At 43.2% G+C, this 18,513-nt stretch overlaps 1 protein-coding gene across 1 annotated transcript in view; it reads left to right on the top strand.

Annotated features, from left to right (window-relative positions):
* Window positions 1–245: 245 nt before the first annotated feature.
* The window catches only part of zgc:172282 (leucine-rich repeat and fibronectin type III domain-containing protein 1-like protein), a 186,607-nt gene continuing 168,339 nt past the window's right edge, over window positions 246–18,513 (top strand). The window contains exon 1 of the mRNA XM_037084608.1: window positions 246–1,170. The gene's annotated coding sequence lies outside the window, so the exon portion shown is untranslated. The remainder of the gene's footprint in view (window positions 1,171–18,513) is intronic.

The following is an 18,513-nucleotide window of genomic DNA, read 5'->3' on the forward strand; positions in this document are numbered from 1 at the left end:
GGAGGGAAGAAAGGACGCGGTTTGAGACAGCTTTCCCAGCGGGATTAATCATCATTTCTTCTGTCTGAAGCTTGCCTTTTTTTTTTATTTTTTCCTTTACTTCTTTTCCTAGCCTATATATCCTGACGCCTCTGTATCTATATAGCTGCCATCCTCCGGGCAGCGCGCACTGTTGTCCGGTGTCTCTCCTTGGAGAGAAGAGGGAGGTCAAGACAAAGTCACTTCTGTGGCTGGAAAGAAAGGGAGGGGTGGGGGGGAGGCACGAGCATCTGACCGAGCTCCTCATCTGCCTCTGCAGTTTCTTTTGTACTCTCACTCTTCCGTCTCTTACCTTGAGGCGGATAATCACCCAGCGGAGAGGATTATTATTCCGTAAGCAAGCTCGGATCGAGCGCGCGGGAGCCGCGGATGAGTGAGATGTGATGCTGGGTGCAGGAATGACAGCTGCTGAATGGGGGAGCAGAGAGCACCTATAGGCGAGCTTGCGTGGAGACCGGCTTGAGTAGCCTCAAACCGACGACCGTGCCCGCGTCTCGCCGAGCACTCAGGCGCGTCCTCACTCTCCCTGCCCGCGTCTCCCAGCATCCCGCACCGGATCCCAGCGACATTAACCTCCCTTTTGTTTAGTTTTTTGTTTTTTTTCTTCAAACGACAGATTATCGGAGTCTTGGCGGAAACGCGGGGAGCTCATGTGGAGACCAGATGAGTGCGCAACGCGGCGGTGCGCCGGTTTGACGGCGCGTTTTCCACGCTCACAGCTCTGCCCCGGCGGATCCGCGGCGGACACCGGATCGCTGTAGGTGACGGGCAGCCACCGGTCGAGCACCCGCTCCGGGTCTCTCCGTGCAAACTCAACGGGAACTCAAGTGAAACGCCTCGCTTTGCCCTGCCACCACTCCTGGAGCCCCGCGGCGCGGCCAGCCTTGCACGGTGCAAGACCATAAAAAAAGAAGAAAAAAAAAAAGAAAAGTGGATATGATTTCTTGTTCAGTCTGACAGTTGATCCGACCGGGAGGAGGATTATTTGACATATTATTCGCCGTGTGGAGTTCTCCACCTGGCTCGACAAGGTGGGGGAGATAACCATAGGAGAAAAATAGCCTCCATCTACCCCGTAGAGGAGGAGGTGGAGGAAGAGGAGGAGGAGGAGGAGGAGAGGGAGACGCGCAGGTATGACAGTCTCTTTATCTACTTTTCTCATCTGTCCGATTATCGCACTATTTCTTCCCTCCTCTCACCCCCTCCATCACCTCCTGCTCCCCTTCGTCCTGTCGGATATTTGTGCCGCGCTGTTTGGAGTGGCTGGTTTGTGATTTTTAGAGGAGTTGAGTGCACACAGAGATAGATAGAGAGATAGATAGATAGAGAGAGAAGAAGGCAGATGGGGAGATAATGGCGCTGGTGTATTTTTTATTTTTCTTTTCTCTCACACGATTTAGGGATGCTGATATCCTTTCTCTAAATTAACGCCATGAGGGAAGGAGGGGAGAGGGGTTGGGGTTGAGGTGCTGGTGGGGGGGTGGGAGGCGGAAGCTGCTAGCTAAGCATGGGGAGTGTGAAGAAATAGATTTGAATAAGGGGAGGGGGTGAGAGATGAGCAGGGATGGAAAGCCAGGCACATGGGAGGAGAGGAGGCTGGAGAAGAGCCCCGAGAGTTTGGAGGAGAACGGGGGGAAGGATGCAGGAGGGGACCTGAGAAGAGGAGGGAGGATGGATTTGATTAGATTGTGGGGAGCACAGACAGGGTGGGTAGTGGTAGGGGTTAAAAGGAGTTGGGGGGGTACAGAGAGAGGAGCCGAGAGGAGATGAGATGGCCCGGGTGATGGGGGGGAGGTGATAAGGGGGGAGGAGGTGATGGCAGGTGAGCGAGGCAGGACTTTGCTCGGAGAGGTGAGCGGAGAAAATAGGGGAGGACAGGAGGAGGTAATGGAACGGAGTGGATCGGGGGAGGAGGAGGGGGTGGGGAAGGTGACCGAGAAGATGTTGGAGAGGAGTGAGATAAGATGGAGAGCGAGAGAAAGAGAGAGATAGCGAGAGCAGGTGTTGCAGCTGGCATTGAAATGATCCCTGAAGAAAGCTCTAACAATAGCATGCTGGAGGCCAAGTGCAGAAGACTCTCGCGGTGCTATGATGTGGCAACCTTCTGGTATTATCCGGTGGATTGCTCCATAATGGTCTTTTGCTGCACCATGGAGACGGACAGAGAGGGGAGAGAGGAGAGTCGACGGAAAGCTGCACTCACAGCCACAACTGTTTGAGTCTGCCCTGTCAGCTCATCTGCTCCTCTGTACAGGTGGCAGGTTTTTATCGTCCCCTGAATGCCCCATTTGCATCGTGATGGGGCTCTGCGGTGGAACACATGTAAACACACATGCCTTATGGAACCAGGTTCTCGTCTCCAAACCCTGCCCACGTCTCATCTCACCCGTCATGTGTGAGAGCATTTGAGTGAGACGTTAATGCATTTCAGATTACAACCCCGTGCGCATGTAATCACAGTGTACGGCGAGGCGAGCGCGCTGCGCTCGCGAGGGGGGCAGCAAATGGAAAGGTAAAGAGCACCTGCTGTCAGTGTGCATCTTTGATCGTGACCCCATTTGCACCGTGACATTTGGGAAAAAAAACTAAAACAAAACAAACAAACAAAAAAAAACTAGTGAAACTAGTCAGGAGATTTGCGTAAGATTGAGTTTAGAGCCTCGAACATGGTAAATATGCCCGGAGAAGATTGCAGCCTGCCTTGTTCTTCTTCTTCTTCTTTTTTTTTTTTTTTCGTATTGGTTTGGAGAAAAAAAACAAAAAATAAAAACATTTCAATCATGCTTGTGTATAATTAGTAGTTGATGTAGTGCCGGAGTGGTGCTGTAACGAGCGAGGCCTTGATTCTCTAAATCATCCTGCTTGCCGACATCTCTGTCACAGTGCCAACACACACGCAGGACTCGAGAGTTATCGCTCATGTTCTGCTAAAGCTCCTGTTTTTTGAGATGCGTCTTCATATCCCACTCATGAATACCACTATACATGAATAAACAGGAGGTTCTCACACTGCCATGGAAACTGAGTTAAAGAATAAAAATTGGATAAAGAGCCTCAGGGGGGCATTGTGAGCTGCAGCCAGTTATCTCAATGTGCTTTTTTTTTCTGAACTCATGTGACACTCAACATGCAGCAAGTCATAAACAGAGTACTAGAGGATCCTCAGAATAATTGGACATATCTGTGCATGCAAACACAAGATAATAAACAGGAGCAGTGTTTTTCAAAAGCAGGGGCTCCGAGCACTTTTGGGGATGTCACCTTAAGGTGAGACATAAAATTGCCCATCAGCTGTTTAATGATGGTAAACAGCCCAATTTATCAAGCCATGGAACCCATGACTCTGCTCCAAGTATTCTGTTTATTTATGTGGGAGCAGCTATTTGTGCTCATGATCGGAGAATAGCACCGCGTTTGTTCAGTAATTTATTCAAACGAGTCATTTTTTTTTTTTAAATAAAAAAGCTTACGATGCTGCATCAGAGCAGTGCTACAACCTTATAATAATGTTAATCTCACAGTGTAGTGGACAAGTAATTTAAGGCAGAATGACCACAAGAGATAAGGCCAATACGCCACTTTCATGTCCATACAACAGATGTGAAGCTGCCACCAGAAGCAGGTTAGCTTAGTTTAGTTTAGCAGGCTGGTATCAGGGGCATACAGCTAGCCTGGCTCGGTCCAAAGGTGACAAAATCCACCTAGCAGCACCACTCAACCCCCCTGATATCATGTTATATCTTGTTTGTTTAGTGTAAAAACAACACCTAGTGGTGCAGCCTATTAGCTGGACAATTTCTTGGCTCGGGGCAGCGACTTCCTGGAGTCTCAGCTGGATGCATGCCAACCTCACGGTGGTCGACAAGCCTGCAAGAAGTTACTGTGCCCAGGCTGCTGACGCACAATCCCATATAAAACCCAGTTTTGTCCTTCTTTCTACACTTTAGTTTTTTCGCTTTGTCCCTTTGTTTCCAGTCTTTATGCTAAGCTAAGCCAACGGGCTCCTGTCACCGGCTAGCCTACTGTATTTACGAATGCGAGAGGCACATCTTTCATTCAGGATCCTGCTCTACTCGTGGTCTCCAAGCAGACAGGACCGCCTCTTCATGGCGTGTTCTTGGATAAAGTGGGCAGGGATACCAGAACATTTCTGTCTCTCTTTTACCACGTGACCTAAACACTAATCATAATGGTGATTAATGTTGGAACACAGAGCCATTTAACACTCATTCCATTAAGAGCATAACACCTCCAGCAGCTTTCAGACATCAGATGTCAGAATGGATCCAGTATGGATGGACGGAATCGGCTCACACACTGTACGAGCTGAAAGGCGAGCGCAAGGAAGGCAGAGATTTCCTGCAGAGTTGAAGGCCAGGGACTCATTTGACCCTGATTTCCAATATGAAAACAGGGCATGAAAGTGGCGCTTCGTGATCCCCTCGGCTTACTGGGGTTTAGGCTGAAGGATTCAAAAGACATACCAGAGGGATAACTGGGGCCGGAGAGCGAGTGAAAAACTGCTGTCAAACTTTCTGATCATTTTGAACCCCTTTGAACAGTCATGTGGGAGCATACAGCTCTCCTGTTGCTCAGGTGGCTGCAACTCAGATCAGCAAATGGTTCGGTTATTTTTATCTGAGCAGATGTGGGAGCCTGATGGGAGATGACATGTGGCAAGGGAAGAGTCCCTCAACACTTCCTCTACTTCTGCGAGAGCTGACGATGCGCAGTGCTTTGTCTTGTATACAGTTTGATGAACTGATTTGAATCTGAGGGGAAGGAGGGTATTACGATTTTGGAAAACAGTCAGTCCGGTCTCTTATTACAGTAACATGAAGTGGGACCGGCTCTGTTAATGAAGTCATATAATGCATTAAACAATTACAAGCCCTGAGTGGCTGCTGAGTGGCATAGGTTTGTGCTGTCAGGGTGGTTCTGACACCTCAGCGGCCACAATTCCTCTTAATGCCCGATTAGGCAGAAAAAAGAAATCGGGACAACATTTTTGAAACCGACTCCGAACAACAACGGCTTCTATTTTTGGCGCCATGTAAAATACCTTTCATTCTGTCAACACGAAATTGAAAAATGAAGCCGGGGAGACGTGTAAATTCCGGAGGAGTGCAAGTCTAATTGATTGATGTGTCTGCATGGGCGAGGGAGACAGAGCAGAAAAGAAATGGAACTCACACAGAGAAACTCAATGAGTTTTAGAGGAAGAAGGAAAATACAGTTTCATCTCTGTGGGGAAGTGATGTATAGGTCCGCAGGTACAAGTGCAGCTCCTGCGGTGGTGTTCTAACTCAGTGTCGACTGAAGCTTTACATATACGTACCCACCGGCCAATGGATACTGCGATGCACGGAGATGGGATGGCTGCGGCAACGTTTGCAAGCAGATAAAAGGGAGTGATGAAAGATAGGACAGGCTGCAGAGAAGATGGATGAAAGGAAGGGAAGATAGAAAGGCAAAAAGGCTAGAGGTAAAGGGAGGGAAGAAAAAAGTGGAACATGAGAGGCTGTTGGGGGAAATTGACCTTTACTCAAAGAGGCATGTCAATTAGGAGCAAATTTTTTATTTGGGGAATGCACGGAAAGAAGGAGGGAGAGGGAAGAAGGGGTTGATGAGAGGATACAAGGGACGGGATGCTCCATGAGGGGGGAAGAAAAGAGGAAGGAGAAAGGAGAGGAAAAATAAGGAGGAGCACAAGGAGAGAGTATTTCACCACGGAACTCTAGGTGTTAAGACAACACGCTGTGTTATAGTTTGAATGTCCAAAATATGTCATCATGATGTTCTCAACACAGCGACATGCTGCCCACTACAGTGGGGGTTTAAATGTCCACACAGTTTGCCCACGATTTACACGTGTGTGTGTGCGTGTGTGCACGGGCGTGCATGCGCGTGGCAACAGATGCTGGTTCAGTGGCGCAATCCCACCTCACCAGGGAAGAACGGGCGAGAGATGCTGCCCATAGAGAGAGGGAGAGAACGAGAGAGAGAGAGAGGAGAAGGAGGAAGGGATGGTGCCAGGAGAAAGACAAGAGAAGAGAAAGAGGAAGAGAGCAGCATGCTGAATGCCAAGCAGCCTGGTATTAGAATGGTGCTGTGTGGAGCAGGCAGGCAGAGGAAAAAACACCGCTCTGCTAAACCACAGTATCCTATAAGTTTCCAAAACTTCACCTCTGGGGACAACCATTTTATGATCTTCTTTTTTTTTTTTCCTGTTGTTTTCCTTCAACCGTGAACAGATTCAGCTGATTTCAGACTCCACTTTTTATTGCAGTTTTTTTTTCTTTGTTGTTGCCCTAATCCAAAATTATAGATTTACATGGGGTCACTAGCCTTTTTGAGACTTAGGGCTACCTCAAAGGAGTAAGAGAGTATTAGAGAGGGCAAGTCGTTTCATAAAAGGATCAACCAAAACCAAAGATACCTGGGCTCATCCAAATGAAGTGTATGTGTGGGAAACACTCCATTTAATAGGTCACATGTACTAGAAGGTATCCTGGGTTTAAGGTGCCCTGTGGGTGACTCACATGCTCATTGTGGGCACCTCATTGGTGACCCCTGTTTTATGTGTGTTCTGTATAGAGCTGTAATCAACAGTTGATGAATTGACTAGTTAATCAGAAGAAAATTAGTTGCCATTTAATCAAACATTTGTTGGTTCTATTTCCCAAAATGACACGATTTTCTGCTTTTCTTTTCTTTCTATAGTTTACAGCAATAAATGAAGAGTTTTTGGGGTTCAGACAAAAAAAAAACTGTTAATGACTGGATACTAACTGCCTTACATTCACTGTAGTATACTGTAATCATTTTATCGTAATATACGTGAAAATTCCAGGGATGTATTGTGTTTCTATGGTAACCCAGACACAACATTTCTGTAACAATATTGTATTTTGGTGTTTAATTACAACATGATACTGTGATAGTCATCTGTAATTCTTGTACATTTACGTTTAGTTATACCTCAAAGTTGTAATACTGGGATCTATCTTTATTATCCATTGACCCGTCTTTCACTGTGTGAAATATATTGGTGGGTAGCAGCAGTTCTCTGCTTTAGTTTCTTGTTACTTACAAAACCAAGAGAAATGTCTTGGTTTAATCTGGCGGAGGGAGGTGCATGTATATTGACATCTGCAAAGTCACGACCTAACATATGTATTCCTCAAATTTACATTTACTGATTTGGCAGAGGCTTTTGTCCGAGGCGACGTGCAAATGAGGTACAAGCCAAGCTGCAGCAGATCAAGGCGAAGCGTTCGTCACAGCCGGGGGCATTTTTACACGCTTCACCTTGAATTCTAACAGTATTTCATTTTTATTTGAATTATTACATCTCAATTGCAACATGTCAGCTTTTTTTTTTTCTTTTTTCTTTCTTTTTTTTTTTTTTTAATGAATTTGAGCTGTGCATGTGTTCGTTTGAGTCATGCCAGAATTGTCATTTAGACTGTGTTTAATCTGCAGCATATGTATTTGCAATTGCGTAAGTCTCATCCGGCGAGGCTTTCTCAGTCTTTGACCATCTTGAAAGTCTGACGCTGGAGAGCAAACTGCTTTAAAGTGTGATGAGATGAGCTGATTTGATTGTCTACGACATGTAAGCACATTAGTTCTTATCCTGCCCCTTTCATAACAGCATGTCTGTTCACATTTAAGCGTGTGAAAAAAGTGTTGCATTAAACATCATAATTGCCGTATTAAATAAGCATATTTTACGACCACATAGGCCCACTGGTACTTTCTGTTGATAATATTTGTGCACGGGGGCGTGGGCAGAAAGGGCAATGGCACTGTCACTGTGGTATATGGAGATTTATGGTTCTCCCAAATTGCAGTAAGCACCTTCTGCTCTTCTAATTAGTTCATAGTGTAGAACTAATCCACTGAAAAAAAAAAGAAGTCTAAATGTAGAAATGAGCGGCTAACCACAGTTAAACACTACAACCATTACTGAAGAATAAAAGTGTTGATCAATCATCTTTACTGAGGCTGAGAGTATGTGAGTGTAGCTCTTACTGTGTTTCCCATTAACAGCATGAACATGGCATTGTAGTTTGGTTACACAGCGTGTCCTGAATGTAATGATTACTGCGTAGATACCAAAGACATAATGGTATGAGCAAATTCATAGGGTAAAGGGATAATCTTTATTAAACATACTGCTACTGCAGTGATTTGTTTTTTACATGACATCAGGTAATCAATTCATCATTTCTTTAACATGTTGGATTTTTCCAGCATTTTGTTTGATCTTGTTTTGTGCCAGTTACACAAATATATGCATGTTGAGTAACAAATCAGGAACCTGATAATCAATAAGTTGTTAAGGCTCCCCACGAGGCTGCTTGGTGCTATATGCACAGCGTGTTTAGCACTTCTGTATTGGGGCTGCATGCACCACCAAGTACTTGTAATTAAAGGAACATGTGATCCACTCCTGCTTCTTGCGCTGTAAGGTTGAGAAGATCTCAACGTCTGCATGCCTGGCATGTTGTACCATAGAGAAACAATGATTCTGCATGGCTGATGAATATCTAGTAAGTGAATAATTCTGATTGTTTATAGTGCATAATGATGACTTACTAGAGAACAGACTGGTAGGTACTATATTAATAAATCATCAGGTAATGATTATGGTTGAATCAAAGTAATGACCCATTTCTTGATGAGCAGTGCTTGATTAACTCTGAGTCTGCTGCTGAGAGGCACAAACTAGTAAGGACTCATCCATTACTTATTACTTATCCATTATTTACTCTTTTTGTGCACCCCCTGCAAAGCAATACATCACGCTGGGATATTACTAAGTAGTCCTTCATTATTTTATAACTACTTCTTCTAGGTGTGGGTTGATATGGCCTCAAAATAATACATTTCTGTTTTTAGGGTGTATATCGAGATACATGGTAGTATCTGAGTGTTTTGAAATCTCCTCAAAAGCACCTCATAAGTTCCACAACAGGGCAACAAAATCAAACATCACAGTAATTTGGAAGGAATGCTGCAGTGTCGAAATGTGACAGGATTGTGGGGACGGCTACGTAACTCACTGAGATTTTTGAAAATGACACCACTTTACTGTAATGTAGCCTTTAACTACAACAATGTCCAGCATGATATATAATGTCACATTATGATAATGAGATAATCAACACATTGCCCAGCCATTATGTTCTATTACCCACTGTGCTACACTTAAATCCTAGCAATGTGTTGTGAATTCTGTCCTAAGCGACATGAACAATATTTGGAGTGTATCATCTCTACAACAGTCACACTGATGATTGATCGCAGTCCCCCCCCCCCCCCCACCTGTTCTCCTCAGTTTAACAGCTGTTCTGTGTCTGGCCGTGTGTCGGTGTCTCTGTTTGCGCCCGTGTTGTTTGTGTGTAACTGTACCCCTCTCCCCTCGTCCCTGTAATTGTCTTGGTCTGGGGTGACGGAGCAGACCTGACAGGCGAACCCAGATACCGAGTGGAGATAGATTGAAGAGGAGTGTCTGCTCTCCTCTCTATCTCTCCTCATCTATTACTCGCGTCTGACAGAGGCAGCGCTGCATGATGGATGGATGCCCCGCTCCGTCTCCATCCACTTCTCACTCTGTTCACTCTGACTCGCTCTCACTCACTCATTTTTTTCTCCACTCGGTCTCTCTTCATCCGCCCATCACTTGCTACCTCTGTCTCTTCATAATCTGTCTCTATGTGTTTCTCTGTGTTTCTGTTGTTTTTTTTTCTCTGTTTTTCGCTCTGTCTTTACATTCTTTGATAGCATGGTAAAGGTAGGATGTGTATGTGCTATGGAGATCTGCACAAACCCAGAGTTTTAAATTACTGGGGCGGAGTGATCAATCATACTGTGTTTGTTGCCATTTATCAGTCTGCCCTGTCTCACGGGCATGAGTAAAACTATCTGTGCTTGTGTTCAGTTCTCTACACTTAGCGCTGCAGGCAGAGTAGCTTGACTTTTTGCCTGTAAATGACCACAAAAAAAAGAGCAGGGCAAGCTTAACCCAAAATAAACCTAGATTAAAAAAACAGAGAAGCTGACATCATTTGTAAGATGTGTTTGAGTTGTTCTTGATGAAAAAAAAACACCCCGCAGTAAAGCTTCACTTAATGGCTTCTCATAATGTTTCATGCTCTGCCCTATTTAGTTTGTTTGAACAGTTGATGCACATTGATCAACAGAAAGAAAATGTAAAATAGGCCACAGTTAACCAAAGGGATCATTTTTGTACACTGTCACTGCCAGATGTTAATACATCCAAGGACACTGGAGTACCAGTCTGTAATTGGGATGGCAGGAGCCAACAGCACTGGGATGGGATTTGGACAGCCACGCTTCATTTCCAACTTTAGTGAAATACTGAAGTTCATCGTGTGCCGTCTCCAGCCAGCAGCACTTTATATCTACAAAAATGTTCCCCGCGACAGAACTGAACCCAGAGCAGCTGTGGTCGCTTCACTTGTCGATGCTGTCAGTGTGGATGTCTTTCATTAAAACTACTGTCTGCTATTCATTTCTTCATTCTCGACAAACTGAATGTCTATCTTTTGTTTTTTTTTGTTTTTTTCTGGTTGAACGGTGGCATTTTGGGGGGATATTTTGGTTGATATTTGAAATTGGCTCACCCTAGTCAAACTGTTGTTGCAAAATACTGGTCATAAAAAAGAATTTGGAATTGTGAAGGAAGTTGTCAGGGCATTGAGCCAATGATCTGTTGATCTTTACAAATCCAGATGTGAGAGTCTAGCGATGGCCTTGCCAGCAGTGCTGAAAAGATGTTTAAATCGAATGTGATGGACAACAGTCAAGTATAGACCCAAGGTGATTTCTCCAATTGGTTTGTGATCTTCTGCTTTGAAGCCTCAGGTTTGGCAATATGGCCGTGACTATACAGCATATGGACAATAGAGTGGAGCTGGGGAGGAGGACTTCATTGGATCTGACTGATAATCCAAGGAAACACTGTGGTAGCCATTTGTCAATCACAAGGTGGCATTAATTCATACACTCCTTTAGTGTCCATTTTAGTCTGAGTAGGACCATGATTTTCAAAATAAACATCCTGCTGTGTTAAAGAAGACTCAAATATAGTGAGTGAGACCATAAACATATCTTAAAACTGTTTACTGAGGTATTAAGTCAAGTGGGAAGTGGCATTTTCTCACAAGCTTCAATCAGAATTTTGACACCAGTGGAGCATGCCAGTTTAGGGCACTACCACATGGGCGTTTGGGCATTGTTTTTTTGTTTTTTGTTTTTGTTTTTTTTTTTCATATTTGGAAGCTCCCTCCATATCTTATACAATCATTTGTAATGATGATTGAATGGCTAGAAATGGGTCAGGATGTAAAACCTATTGAGACAAATCCCTGCAGTGCCACTTCTGCATATTGGCTCAGAACATCCCCAGTCGTTATGCACACATTACAGATCTAACATAGTCACAGTGCAGTTTATTCGGAGACGGGTACAAGATGAAAATATACTGGCAATTAATGAATATGAAGGTGTGAAGGAAAACTGTAAGACTGTACTACAGAATGACTATAATAGAAAGTGCCCTTGGTCAAAATCGGCACCTGTGAATGGAGTGATGAATTGACTTTGCTGACGGTTCCTTAAATTTCGGATGGAAAGACGAGGGTCTGAAAGAAATGCATTAACCCCCCCAAGTCTGAAGGTTGATCACTACCAATTATACACCAGATGTAATCTTGTCTGTCTCTTTGTGTGTCTGTATAAAGCTCATCCTTTCTCAAGTCTTACCCTTGTGTGAGTTCACAGATGTGTGTGTGTGTGTGTGTACAGGGAGGTGTATGAAGGTTTCATTTGGGAGGATGGACCACTGTAAATGCCAAATTTAAAATGTAATTGTCGTCGTGACTGAAACCAAAACGGGTATGCTTTTGTTCTGGCAGGACAGACCTTTTATGTAGCTTGGCACACACTGCTGTACAGGGTGTCAAGACATTTGCATGACAGATGACCTAATTACTGAATTCTCAGGGACACCCTACTATTATGACCACATTAGGACTGAGCATAATATTATGATTTCATTTTATGAAACATACATAAAATATTTATGTGGAACTTGAGCAAGACATTCCTACTGCCAAGAGCAGTGAGGTTGTACTGGAGACAAAACAGTGATGAGGCAGAAATTCACACAGTTCCAAATTATTCTTTCATTTGAGTATTTGTATTTAGTTTTATATAACTTACACATTCTAACTCCCAACTTTCAACTTTCCCAGCCTCCAACACTGTATCACAGGTATTATTATTGCATCAGTTTTGTATGTAAAGGGCTCTGCAATCAAGTCAGAAATACTGCATTGTTTAGTTAGACTTTCAAAATAAAGCTTGCTGACAAACTGTTTACATATTATGTTATATTTTGACTTTTGGACTGTTATAAACATTGTGAAAAAGATGTAAAAGTACGTAAAGTACCTTTGACTCTTGGTCATGCTTGGGACAAGATCTGTAGTCTTTGGCAAAAATGTAATGTATGACCCATTCACCCACGCTGCTGCACTGCCTCACAGTCTTCATCAGCCCTGGTAACAGTTCTAACTGCTGAAAGAGATACAGAGAAAAGCCAATAAATGGACACTGAGTTAAGGATATTTTGTCAAGCAGTTGTTTTCAGGGTCAGGAAGTGAAATGAGGTTGTCTTGTAAAACTCAATTTATAACAAATTACTGTCAGGCAACCACTGGGGGAAAATGTTTAGGGATTTAACACATATGCTAGAATGTACAACCCTTCAATCATAATGCACACTGTGTTTCTTATGTGTGAGGCCTCCGGGGCGCTGAGTGTAGACTTGATTCTCCTAACCTGTACAAGTACACAAACAAACTAATGAACTCTACCGTATCAGACTTTCTAAGCCCTTAAAAACCTGCCCACGTCTTTTGATTTCCCATTACATAGGATGTGATGTATGCTCCATACAAAGGACAGCATGTCACCCTTAACTCATTTCTAGCAGAGCCCACTTCACAGAATTACAAGTAATGCATTCTAACCATGTCATCGATTTTGAAAAGACATGCTGCAGGAACAGTCAACCCCTCAGCCTGCAGCCCGCTCAGCAGTTCGCAGTATTAGTGTTTATTAACATGGGCTAAAAGGAGAGACCCTGCTGGGTTGAAATGGTCCACTTGACACACCATGAGCCAGATAGTCTGCAAGATAGTCGGGAGAAATAATTAGACTTGAGAGGGCAATCCACCACAGATAATGGTGCTCTGAAGTAGGTTCTCAGAGCTCAGCAATAGTTGGTGCAGAGGACGGTGGTGAACCAGGAAAAATCATTGGGTATCAATGTTGGTAGCTTAGCTCAGATTCTAATCTGGACCAACATATTGCATAGCTTCAATCTATTTCTTTGATCAACATGGCTTTTGCCTGTGCTCTGAATTGTCTAAATAACACTGAAGACTTGCAACTGGACATGCTCGTATCGACCGTGCTATCACTGTTTCAAGTGCTTAGCTGGTAATTCCCTCATGAGACACTGTTGCTCTTCGGGAAGCTTGTCAGTGGTTTAATATCAGAGTTTCACATCAAAAACATTACATTATGTTACATCTGCAGCTCTCTCTCAAAGAGGTAGCTGTCTGCAAGATCTCAATATACTCTGAAAGAACGAAATGTTTGACTTATTGACCATTATATAATCAGAGATAAAGCCACTTACAGCGATGTGTTATTACTGATATAAATCACTATTGGGACCATATTTACTGTCAATGCTGCAACAATATGAATGTATAAATATGTCGGATTTTGAAAATCTGGGTGAAGAATCTTTTTTTCTTTTTGTTTTTATCATTTTTTACCGAGCGACTTTCTAGTTTTCCTACCAAAACAGTGGGGTTCAGCAATCCCACAGTCAATATGGGGGGCTGGGTGCTTTTTCAAAAGCAGAATGTGGGTTAGATTTCCTTTGAATATGGATTTGAGGCTGGCACAGTGGTGGCTCACTCTGCAGATGCTGTTTAGCACACATATTGTAGAACATGAGCTGGAAGACATGTATCGCACATGCACACACACATGCACTCACACATGAACAAATTTCATCATTCTCTCATTCTCTCACAAACAGTCAAAGCGCATAGGCAAGTTTGCACTCACACTCGGATATGGAGGGTCTCTTTCACAGACTAATTTTTTTCTACTTTACAGGCGCCTGTGAGGCTCCTGATGCATATTTGATGATGTTTGATTGACAGTCGCGGAGGGCTGTCTGTGTGTGTGTGTGTGTGTGTGTGTGTGTGTGTGTGTGTGTGTGTGTGTGTGTGTGTGTGTGTGATAGCGACCCAGCAGTAACTCATATGGAGAAGGGCTGACGATTATGCAAAGTGCCTGAAGGTGGAGTACCACTGATCGCAGCTAGATGCAGACTGCAAACAACCTTTGGCTCCATTAGTGAGGAATTTAAAAAGCATCAAAATAAAACATTTTGTAATTATGATTTCAAACATAACTTCATGTTTTTTAATTTGTGAATGTTATTGGCCCATCATTGGAATATAAACATTCAGAAAAGTGTATTTTCAGATTTCAGTAATACTTCATTTCACAGGTCTGGAAACGTTATGGTAGGTGGTAATTACCAATGAAGGTATCTGATGTACTTAGCACAAAAAAAATTATCCAACATGATTTGATAATAACGTTCTCCTATTTTCCAGCAAGCAGTTACTACATAGCTGGTGAATTCTTTGCAACAATTTCAGGGAACTAGTTTATGCTTAACTTTTCCTAATCGCGCGTTTAATGTCAAAGCTTTTTTCCGTTTATTCCTCTCAACAAGCCACACAATTGATGTGAGTTGTTACAGACTAATTTCCAGCTAGTCTCTGTCGAATTTCCACTCAGCAGGCCACTGAATTGAATATGATTAGGAGATGTTAGTCATAAAATAGATGGACATTATGCTGAGATAACTCACGTTAATGTAGTGCGGTCAGAAGTTTAGCTGGCTTGATCAGCAGATGTTAGTCAGAAACCAGTTGGCAACCAGTTTTACTATTTATAAAAGGGGCAATATGCAAGACTGTTAGTTGAAATTGTTCAAAAACGAAATAAGATTAGCTACAGAATGTGAACAGTTAGCTGTATTGACATCATGCTTTCTGTGTATGATGCGAGCAGCAATCTACTGAAGATAGCATGCTAACCAGCTAGCTCCGGCCTGTGCCAAAGTTACTGTGCCAGCAATGTGAGCACTAACATTCCCCTGATTCCCAACCTCCAAATCCCAACTGCTAGCTGCACGGCTAACTGAGCTAACTAGCTAATTGTAGCTATAGTTAGCATCAGTAAGAGGTAACTCTTGTAATATCCTGCCCTCTATGTGTTGTCAGTATGAAGTTGACAGGTGGCAAGATATTTTACCTTTAACTGTTATTTGGAAAATATCAGGATATTATTCTAAATCATGTTGGGGGATAATTTTCAAATCATTTTTGTGGTAATTGTTGGGTAGTACCAAACAGATTTCAAAATGTTATGTTATGCTGTTATGTTGTCACTGTAAAAAGCAAAAGCCTGAAGCAGATCTTGAAAGCATGGACATGTAGTTCATTTACAGAGGGTATAGACTTCACTCCTGCCAGTTTAAAACTGTATTTAATCAAATGATCTAATGTTAAGTGCTCTTTGGAGCTTGTTTGTTTGGGGAACTAATTGAAAGTAAATATCATTACACACTTGTGTTTTAAATGTTTATATCACTAAGCCCAAACTGGCCATCAGAGGGTTGGTGAAAATCCACCTGTCCATTATCTCTAGATGAAGTCAGTGTCCCTGTGTCCATGAAACAATGACAAATGACACCCAGGTTCATCAGTTGGATTAGGTCAGACACCTGGCAGCCTACTCAGCCTGCTCTGTTTCACATAGATCCATGAAGATGCCCCCGCTCTAGAACTGGGAGCTGTTTGGCGCTGATTTGCCAAGCGCTCCATAAATCAGGTTATAGTGGAGCACAAATTACTCAGCAACCACCATAGGGAAGGAGTATGAAAGCCAAGATGGCCGCTATTAAAAGCTTGTGTGTCCAAACAAACTCTAGTTGATCCGATTCATGTGGATTTCCTATTCAGGTTCGGTTTGGGTTTGAAAGTATTCTCAGTATTATCTGCACATATATGATGTTTATAGTTTCAGTTTAATGGTGTCCAGCATTCACTGGCTTGACACGGCGTGTTTGTGTGTGTGTGTGTGATATCCACGCGTGTGTGTGTGTGTGTGTGTGTAGCAGCTGTAAAAGTCCCCGTCCCAGCTGTTGTGCTTTGATGCCAACTCATTGAGCTGGCAGCTGTTACAATAAAGTTGTAGTGTGTCGTCTCCATGCATCCCGTGGTAATCCTGTGAAATTTGCAGCCATTCGAATCACTCCGGATTCATCGCCGACATTTATTGCTGCTGTTGGGTGCACACCTTGCTCGTCCATTTTGGGGATTGTCGTGAGGCGATGATGAGGCTTTTGTGATGATAACTGTTGTCTCACAAATAATGATTTAATTGGCTCTTCCCCCGAAGGAGAATGAGTAATGAACTAAGCGCATTATATAACAGATAAATAGGTCACAATTTCGGAAAACAAAGTGCTGTTCGGAGGAGCCATATCAGCAAGGCAATAAGACTCACGTTGCCCTCTGAGTTACATACGCTCATGTTGAAGAAAGCAGCACCAGCAAGACACGAAGAAGCAAGTACAGGCGAGTGTCACATTTTCTTGTGCATTTCTACTATTCTCTTTTTTTCTCTGTAACGGCAACATTATCTTCTTTCTTCATCAGCTTTATGCATTATGCCCAGAAAACGCACCCCTCAGTTCTGTAGTCACAACATCAGGCAAGCCACCTGTGGAAGCTATTTGTTGATTATGTAGCCGATCAAAACATATGTACCTAGGGCAAATGGTCCAAGTGAAAATAAATGGGAAAGTGGGAAACACACAAGGCAGTAGTAGACTTTTTCTGGCCACTTACTCTTAATATCTACATTTCTACCAAATATGCTGAACAAATCAGTTCACGCATACCCCTTTTATCACACTGAGTCCTTATCAACTGATCAAACAAGCTAATGGAATTATTCTCTGCGCAATTCAACATCAGTCTGTGTCCTTCATAGAGCAAACACGTATTCTGACCTTTTCTGTCACAGAATGAAGCAAGTGTCATCTGAATCAAAAATTAATGCCTGAGCCGATGACTGGATAAAAATTTGGACCAATTTATGTATTTCCATTCACATAATAAGTATGATCATCCACAATAATTGGCTCCGTAACCGTTATTGTGCAGGTAATAGTCGCAGCGTTTGTGGTTTGAAGTGTGCTGAGCGGATTCCAAAAACCCTGCATCACTTATCCGTTCAACAGCGAGTGCACATTTCAAGCACAACATGAAAAGTTGACTTGCTGAATGTGAGAGCTGCTCCTGCGACAGTATAATGTGGAAATTACACATGGCCCAGCTCTGGGCTCGTTCTGCCAGGTGTCTGAACTTAACTTTAGCTGCCAGGCAGCTGTCAAACAACTGTTGCCACTTGTTAACTGCTGCTGTCTGTTTGCAGCCTGTTAGAACGCAATTCAGATGGATCAAGGGAAGGTTTTTAATGTGCCGGCCTTACATAAGCACACCCCTCATGTTAAATAGTGTTGTTTTATTTATTAGCTAACCTATATGGTCCAATGTTTATTTGGCGGCAATCAAAAGTTTGCCTTTGTAGCTGTGGCCTCATCAAGACAGCTCTGATGATGAATCTGTATCGACCCCGGTGGTAAACAATTCTAAACCTCTGGGAAACTGTCTGCTGGAGTGCAGCAAAACTGTACTTTTTTTGAACTGTACTTTAATTTTCCTATATGTTTGTGTTTGACTCATGCAGCTGGGAGAAACTAAAGAAATGCAAACACATGCCTGTTTATGTCATGGTGGGATTGTGTCGAGCAGTTTGAGTTGTTGCGCCAGCTAAGTAGACTGTGTTCAGTGTCATGTATTTTTATGCATCCGTGCCGGTGATAGCCACAGCTGGATGCATTGTGTTTTCAGGTTGACCGTCCCTCTGTCCATTCCATTTTTGTGAACAGATGTCTCAAGAACACCTCGAGGGAATTTCCTCAAATTTGTCACAAATGTCTTCTTGGGCTCAAGGATGAACTGATTAGATTTTGGTGGTAAAAAGTGAAAGGATAACGTCTCTGTGACTGCAAAATTGTACCAGATGTGGCTCACAGAACAGAATAAAGTATAACTGCCTAAATCTGAGCCAAATGATGACCTTAGAATGAGAACTTTGAGGATTTTTTGGGATCAAAACCAACTTACACCGCATCGCATCAACTGGGTGCGCTTGCGAGTTTGCACAAAACAATGGCAGTAGGCTTACAGTAGAAAGGACAGGTCGCTT

This window comes from Acanthopagrus latus, chromosome 2 (assembly GCF_904848185.1).
Source record: "Acanthopagrus latus isolate v.2019 chromosome 2, fAcaLat1.1, whole genome shotgun sequence".
In the NCBI taxonomy this organism is placed as follows: Eukaryota; Metazoa; Chordata; class Actinopteri; order Spariformes; family Sparidae; genus Acanthopagrus; species Acanthopagrus latus.